Here is a 9,160-nt window from a genome sequence, read left to right on the forward strand (position 1 = left end):
GATTTACTAACAAGCAAACAAATTCCCTTCATACGAATGTTTGTATCATACTAGAGTTATGAGGATAATACTCCAGTCCACATAAAGAACACAAAGCCAGCTCTGGCAAAGGCTATTAGTTGTCCCCCAGTGTCTTCTGTAGTAATAAAATTGCCAATCTGTAGTGGAACATGTCATCTGAACACAGGCTATACTTTTCAGTCTTTTCTGCTACTAGTTATGGTAAAATGACTAAGTTCTGGCCTATAATAAATGTAGAAAAGACGTGCGGCAATTTCTGAAATATATTTTTAAAGGGAAAATTCATCCCCTTCTTCCTTTCTGCTTCTTGGAATGCATATGAGATGGCTGAAGCTCTATCTCGAACTCTAAGGCCCAAGATAGCTCACCTTAGGGATGGTGGAACAGAAGGCAGAAGCAGCCCAGGTCCAGAGGACTGCCGAGTAACGAGGCCAATTTTTAATTGCTTATATACACAAAATTAAACTACATTTTCTATTGCTGTATTATTTAAGCAACTGCTTTTTTGAAAAACTACAATCGCTTTTTGAGGAAGACGGGTGGCAGGTGCAGCGGAGCCAAGATGTGCCACTTCTGCACCTGGTTCAGCACTGTCTGCTCTCTTGGAGGAACAAGTCGGTCAGGAAGCTGCACCAGAGCCTTGGCTTTTAAAGATACCAGAAAAACACCTGAGGAACCAGAAGTGGCAAATCACCTAATCAGAATTATCCTAACCAGCCTCGAGGCAAAGTCCCTGGAGAAGGTGTGTGCTGACTTGAACAGAGATGCAAAGGAAAAGAATCTCAAAGTGAAAGGACCAGTTCGCCTATGGAGACTTTGAGAATCACTACAGGAAAAACTCCTTGCGGTGAAGGTTCTAAGACAGGATCACTTCCAAAACGAGAATCCATAAGCCACTCATTAATGGACTTGCACAGACCTTCTGAGCTTGTTAAGCAGATTACTTCTATCAGTATTGAGCCAGGAATTGAGGTTGAAGTCACCATTGCAGATGCGTAAGCCAACTGTTTTAATAAATTGATTACCAGGTGTTTAAAAAAAGAGAGAAAGAAAAACTACATTTATACATTAGTTGTAACCAAACTAATGCATCAATTAGAAAATAAAACTTTTTTTTCTTTTGTAAAGTTTTGAATCCATTATATATTTCTATAATCTTATTTCTGTTCAAAGTGGTATCTTTGTTAGTTGGTAGTTTTTTTCCCTCTTAAAAAACATTTTGATAGTTTTATTTAAAAAACCCAAATAAATGGAAAGAGAACAAACTGGGATCCTACATGAAAATTAAATATGTGTTTCCTGCCATGAACTTCTTTAAAAGTGTAATGACTTGACTGGCTACTTACTCTGAACCTTCCAGTCTGTGAGTTAAATACTTCCTGTGGATTAACACATTTAATCCTCCCAACAGGCCTATGAAGTAGGTATATTTTCAGCCCCATTCTACAGCTCACAGAGGTTAAGTAATTGACCAATGCCTCACAGCTGGAAAGTGATGGACTCAGGCTTTTAGCTCAGGCAGTCTGACTCGACAGCTTAACTATTAAACACTGCTCTCACCACCCCATAGATACGGAAAGTCTTTCTTGAAGTCTTGTGACTGGCGCTTGTCCTTGGCAGAAAAAATATAAGATGAAGCAGAGAAGTAAATGACTTGGCACAAAACATTCGTGTTGCTCTACTCCTAGTTCTTACATTTCTTCCTTGTCCGTGAGATGATTACGGATTGGATTCCCATTTTTGTCCTCAGCGACTGAATTTTCTGTTTTAGAAAGTAAGCTTTCTATAACCCTGCTCTGCATAGTTAGACATTTGGGACGTGAGCATGGTTTGGACCATTTGCTGTGCATAATCATCTTCCTCCTTTCAATTCTCTGAGCTACTATGCCATTTTCAGTACTAATTTTAGATTTCTTTCTTTCCTCCCGTCCCTACCCCCCTTCTCCCTCTTTCTCTGGAAAAGCCAGTCTCTGGCTTGGAAACTGTTCCCACTCCATACTTAGCCTGCCTTTTAGATTTGTCTGGATATTCATTGCCTCTTGACCTTATTTCAAAACTCAAATTTTGGACACTTAGGACTGATAATATTGAATTTGGGGATGATTTGCTTCCATAGTGAAAGGACAATTAACTTTGGCATTATTGGACACAGTCTAGATATCCGTTAGCTGGACCCATTCCCTCTTTTATTCATCAAACATTTATTAAGCACCTGTCATGTGCCAGGCATGTGTGCTGAGATAAGAAGATGAATGAGTTATTTCCTGCCCTTGCAGATAGTTACAATAGTAAACAACAAATACAATAGTAAACAATCATTACAATAATGAACAAAAAGTTACAAAACTGTGCTATGAGGATAAAATAAGGAAGTGACTAGGTGAGTGAAGTTTGAGGGGAGTTTTGAAAGCTTTATGGTTCACCAGGTTGACTAGGAGGAATGGATACAGCAACCAAGGTAGCGAAATTTAAAGCGGCATAGCAGCATGGCCCAGCATAGCCTAAAGCTTAGGCTAGGACAGAGGGTATAGTCAGAGATGATATGGAAGAGGGGTTTAGGCTTTGGAAATGCCTCAATTTAGGAAATGCCTCGTATACTATGCAAAGGAGTTTGGGCTTTGAAGGGATTTAAGCCAGCCAATAAAATGATGAGATTTGCCAGGTTTAGCTGGTCCTTTAGGCTTCTGCATGTCAACCTGCCACCAGGCTAGTGAACACACAGAAGTGATTAATGAGCTCTGTGACCACCCAGAAAACATTCCTGGCAGCTGCAAGCCCCAAGATACATCTAGGAATCTGCTTCTCTGGCAACATTTAGGTCAGAAATAAGTCTTTTTTTTTTTTTTTTGAGAGTTCGGCTGGTGCCTTAGTCACATCTCTCTTCATCTTCTCTGCTGAATGATTCTTCTTCCTCTGGATTATTTTCAAGGGTTAATGCCACGATTGATTGATACAAAGAAGGTTTCTCTTTTACTCAGTTTTGAGGTAAGCCAAGAGTGATTGTGCAAATGCAAAAATAACTTGGTAACACTCAACAATTCCTAATAGTAAGAAGTATAGGAACTTACTACTCCCCTGTGAAATATCAGTACTTTATTAAATGGAAAATGACCATACATACTGGAGACTGACATGCTGACAGCCTCCTCGTCCCTTCAGCTTAGTCCTTACTTTCCAAAGATGCCAGCAAGAGCCATTTGTAGGGAGATCCTGTAGTTACCCTCTCTAATTCTAAACTTCAGAAGGCTGATGGATAAAGCCAATTGAACTTGGTAAACCCAACAGCTCTGTTTCCATGAGTATTTAACTGTCATTTTATGTCTTCTAACAGCGTTGAAATACATAGTATATTAGTACCATGGATTTATAAGGACAGTGTTATTAATATAAGAGTCCTTTGGAAACAATAGGGAATATTCAAGTCTAATTTTTTTGAAGATGGAAAATCTGTGTGGTCCTGAATACATCAGGTAATGGTACAATATTCTGTCCATGTGCAACTTTCTAACTTGACCTAAGGGAGATGCTTCATATTTCCATGTTTTTAACATGAGACAGCATTTCCCTCCCATTTTATAGTGATTGAAATTCCCAGTACCTTAACTTAGGCCAAAGAAAAAGAGTACAAGCAAGGAAATGACATTCTAGGGAGAGCATACACTTATTTACTCTATGCAATAATACCAAGAATCAAACATCAACACAAGGATGATTTCCCTGGGTTTATTTTTTATTTTTTAATAAATGCAGAGGTAGTTACAAGAAGAAATGAAATGTTGACCGGCAGAAGTAGCAGGGAAGACGATTTCATATTGGATAGTAACTAGTTCTGAGACATTTTGGATGTCTTCTTGCAAACAAGTGATTGAAAATTAAATATTCCCCGTATAAAGGAAAGACACCTGCTTGCAGCTTTGTGTTCTATTATTTCTGCTTTTCTCCTTTGATGCCTGATTTTCATGTGCTTGGAATAATTCATGAGAATTACTTTAAAGTTTCAGGAAAAGGCAATGGTAGGAGCTTGCTACCTAGAAAAATATTGCATAGTTGATTTCTGAGTTTGAAAAGAAACTTGGAAATCTTTCCCCCTGCACCATCAGCTATAAAGGAGGGAACCTCACCTTTATTGATAACTAACCATGTGTCCTTCGACAAATTCATTTACCTCTCTGAACCTCAGTCATGTGGTCTGTAAAGTGATGGGGGTGCTTGATAATCATTAAGGGCCTTGTCAGCTTTAATGTTTTATGATCAATTGTTATGTTTTAGGTTAAACATAAATGAACTGTGAAAAAGAAAGGCAGAAATATTGGGCACTGCCATGAATGCAGTTGGGGGCAAGTGGAATTATACATGAAAAACTGGAGCTGCTCTTTTCTCCCACCCTAGACTGCAATAAGCAAACATACATTTAAAGGTGAAACTTGGGAAAGTAGTGAAGAAAATATGTAGGACTAGAGAAGAAACCAAGCCAACACTTTGGAGGCAGTGGACATTCTACTACAAACCATATCTTGCAGTTCATGTGTATCTAGCACTTGGGGGGTGAGATTATGTCTCTCAAGTAGGACCCTTTCCTCCATCCCTCAGACCTCAGTCCTCACTAACATTCCAAATCAATGGGAGCTCATTTTCTCTGCCTTGGAGAGCCAAAGAACTTCTGGGCTGGGAAATTATAGGTCTCTAAAATGAATGCTAGAATAATGAAAGAAGAAGTCCTCTAAGATACTGGAACATGGGCCTCTAAGGATATCCAAAGATTGAATCAGAGTTTTCCTAAATGAATTTTCTTTCATTTTGTTTGTATTATGTTGAAAATTATTTTTGATATTTTTAATCAAATTAATAACTTACTAACGCAAATTGAATTAATAACTGTACAGTGGCTTGAGGCACAACTATAGACAATTAAGTGACATATTTATTGCTGTCATGTCTAGAATAATCTATTATTATGACTGTAAATATCTCATTGCGGATGGCTCGTTTTAGGCACAACTTGAGTTAAAAATGTCAAAGAAAAAAAATGGTACAATGAAAGTTACAGATTCTTTGGTTTTACTTTCATTGCCAAACATTATGGGACAAAAATTCTTGGGTAGTAGTTATCTTGCAAAAAGAAGCATAAAGTCAGCTGAGCATGTTTCCAATGTGTATTAGATAATGTGGGTTTCAGGAGAAGACAGCTTAATTTGAAAATGTTGCAGCTTTATGCTTAGTTCATCAACAACCATCAGAAACTGCAACTCAAGCTAGCTTAAGCACAAAAGACAAAATTATTACTGCGGTACTAGGTTACCCCATGGAATTTAAAGGCAAGAATTAAGCTGGACACCAGAAAGAAACTGGAGCAAGAAACATTAACACTGGGGCAAACTCTTTTTTTTACTGGGCTCATTTCTGTCCATCTATTTTGTTCTACTGTCTCTGCAGATCATCTTCCAACATTTTTTCTGGTCTATCATTTACATAATAGAAAATATGGCTCCGACATTCCCAAGTTTTTCATAATATGAGTAAGTTCAGCTACCTAGGAAGAATTTGATTTCTTTTGTAGTACCAGCTCCAAAATTCCCAGGCAGGGAATTTTTGATTGGCCCAGCTTGGGGAAGGTGTGTACCCACAGACTAATCATTGTGTCCCGGATTTAAGAGGCACGTTGCAGAAACATAGCTGTCCCTGCTGCCACCAGTGGATGGAAGGGCTAATGCAAGTAGCCCTTCCATTTATTAGAAAAATGTTGGTATTACTTGGTATTACTGCATAGAACCGTACCATCCAGCTCCCCAGTATACATGTATACTATTTAGTCTCAATCACTTATTTATATGGTTCCTTATAATATATAATACATTCAATAAACAATAATGGGGGAAGTCAGCATAATTATAATGAAAGTTATTTTTGATTAAAAGAGCAGAAAAGTTTGCAATGCAAATTAATCACTAATTCAGAACATATTCTGACTGGTAAATTACAAGATGAACGAATATCTTGAGCTTCCATTTGTTAACTCTCTTCTTTGGAAGTGAAGTAAATTCCTTGTTTAAGGAAGGGTTTTCTATGATAAGCATTCTTCAGGGGCTACATTTAAGGTTGGAATATTGAAAGATTTCTCTGTAGAAGGCTAAATTACCTTTGTTGTTCATTTCTTATCAGTGCCTGTACTTGGGCCTCATCCTGGAATTCTATTTTTAAATAGGAAAAAAATATTATTGAGTTGTGCTCTTGGAATCCCTAGCCTGATCTGGTCTTGCTGAATGTGCCTTACAAACAGAAGGGTCATTAGTATGTCTACCCTTGCTGTACTGATGCTTGGAAAGGGTGCCTTAAGTTCCCTGGGATCTCCCAGATATGCCCACTTGGATTTCTAGAATCCAATCTATTTGTTGTAGTTTAAGAACAGAATGCAAGTGAGATTTTGACTGTTGCAATTCAGCAAGGTAAAAGATTATCTGACCCGATCTGGTTAAAGGCAGAAATTATAAACGTGTGTTATTGTCCTCAAGCTGCTTTCAGTTGAACCCCCTAGAACTGAAGATTATTCCTTTTATAAAAAAAAAAAAAACCCTTAATGAACCCTAAATGAATCAGCCAACATACTAAAATATTTTGACATTTTGCCACCAAACCCCCTAAAAATCATGGACACATGACATAAAAGAAGATGAAAACCCAACTGCTGTTCTACCACATGCATCACAATCCTCTTCCTAATCTAAATACGGGGTTGTCCTTGTCCTCCCTTCATTCAACCAATGTGTAATTTCTGCACTGAAAATTCTCTCTTGAATAAACAAGTTGTGTACATTCATACAATGGAGTTCTACTCAGCAATAAAAAGAAAGCATCTTAATAAGACCCTGACTCAGGGTTACAAAAATACAAACGTCAAACACATTATGCTAAATAGAAGACACAAGACATGAAAACACACACTAGGTAATTTTGTTTATGTTAGTTATAAGATCAAGAAGAACTAGCCTATGGTAATAAAAGTCAGAAGATGACTCTGTAAGTGGAGTGGAGGACCTTGTGGAAAGGGGCAAGAGTAAAACTCTTGGAATAATGAAAATGTTCAATGTCTTGTTTTGGGTAGCTTGTTACATAGATGCTTAAAACAGTGAAAACTTAAGATCTGTGCATTTTATTATATGTAAATTATACCTTGATAAAACACACAAGTACTTTTTTAATTGGAGGTAACAGAAATTTTACTCACATTAGTTTCAGTAAAAAAGGAATTGATTATAGACATTTGAGAGCATCTCAAGTAACACAAGAGGAATGCATATGGGCTTAAGGAATGAATTGGAATCAAGAATTGGTACGTTTTCAAGACTCTCAGTCTCCCACTAAAGCTAACCTTAGCACATCTGTTTTGTTTTCCTCCCCTCTCTGTACCTTCCTCTACTTCTCAGTTCCAACTGGTAGAAAACAAAGATGACAACAGTTCCTGAGTATTACATGTTATAGGATCATTCAATCCTTCATTCACTCAGCAAATATTTGTTGATATTGATTGTTGACTGCTACAACATGCTGTGTATTCTTCCAGGTCTTGGGGCTATATCAATGAACTAGTCAGACAAATCAATTAAAAGCATATTCTACAATAATTGAGAAGAGATAAACGAATGAACAAATACTTCAAAATAATATAATTTTAGGTAATAATAAGGATGCTACAAGAGATTTTAAAGTAACTAAATGAGTGGAATTGCAATGTTCCTAATACAAAGAAGTGCCATATGTTTAAGATAAAAGATACTCTAATTACCCTGGTTTTATTAATATACACTGTATGCCTATATCAAAACATCACATGTACCCTATAAAGACATAAAACTATTATGTACCCATAATAATTAAAAATGTAAAGGGATGCTGCTGGGAAAGGGGAAGTGTAAGTCAAAGCAACTTGAGGAGGCAGGTGCTTTAAATAAGGTCATAAAGAAAGGCTGAAACTTGGATGATAAGGAGGAGTGTGTCATGGCAAAATTGGAGGACATTTATTTCAATTTGTTGGGAGGAGCAAATGTGAAGTCTTTGAGACTGGAATGAGAGTGCCATATTTCAGAGATAGGAAGATTATGACGGTTGAATGAGGGGAAGAGTGATAAAAAGTGAATTCAGGAAAGTAGGCAGAAGCTGTCCTGTACTGCCATGAAGATTTAGATAAAGAGTAACAATGGAAAGCCATTGTATGACTTTAATCAGGGGAGAAATAGGATCTGATTTATATTTTTAAACCTAAGAGACTCTCATCAGGTAGTTCTGTTATTCCTTTCTTAAGTTTATCCTTTTTTTTTTTTTTTAAAGTTCTTAATAGTAGATCCAAATTTTCCAGAGAAAAGATGTTATTTGTCCAGTCTGGATCAGATGTCTACTGCTTAATTCAATGGCTGTGGCCACTGAATGGGTCATGTTATAGAAACAGTTGTTCCCATTCAACCATATATATTTGGAGGAAAACAGAATTTTTTGAAAAGGTGAAGTAGATAAACAATCCCATAAATTCTCCCTTGAAATCCAATGCAAAACTGGTTTTCTGTGCATTTTTATTGCACTGCCAAATAGAAGATATGACACAAATTGGAGAGGCTTCAAGGAATCCATGCTTTGGAAACAGAAGTGGTTTGTGGCTTAGTTTGTGGTTTGTGTCTCTGTCTACATTATCTACGCCAGAAATGCTGATATTTCGCTTAATATTTTGAGGCAGGTCTTAGAGAAATTGGCAGATGTGCCATTTTCCTTTAGCATAAACTAGGTGGAATTACTGATGTCTCAGGGTTAAGACAGTTCCTAGCTTTCTTCCTTTACATCTTACTAACAGGCATGGGGTCTATATTGTTTACTGGGGTCTATATTGTTTACTGGGGTCTATATTGTTTACATCTACAGTGAATGGTATATGGCGGGTACTCAATACATTTGTTAAGTAAGTATATCAGAAATGTACTCTTATGTCTATTCTGGAAACTTTAAGAAAATTGATGTCTTCAGATTGTTAAGAAGAGAAATGTACTGTCTTTGACTGGAAGAAAGATTTGGGGACATTATGAATAGGTAGGGCATTGGAAACATTTGGCAGTACATCTGAGTTTTTTTGTTGGCTAAAGATAGAGGCTCCACACAT

The 9,160-nt window shown here is 37.1% G+C and overlaps 1 pseudogene; it reads left to right on the forward strand.

Annotated features, from left to right (window-relative positions):
* The first annotated feature begins 583 nt into the window (after window positions 1-583).
* LOC105878021 (small ribosomal subunit protein uS10 pseudogene) lies at window positions 584-1,020 on the forward strand (annotated as a pseudogene).
* The last annotated feature ends 8,140 nt before the right edge of the window (window positions 1,021-9,160 follow it).

The sequence above is a fragment of the Microcebus murinus genome, chromosome 10 (assembly GCF_040939455.1).
Source record: "Microcebus murinus isolate Inina chromosome 10, M.murinus_Inina_mat1.0, whole genome shotgun sequence".
NCBI lineage: Eukaryota > Metazoa > Chordata > Mammalia > Primates > Cheirogaleidae > Microcebus > Microcebus murinus.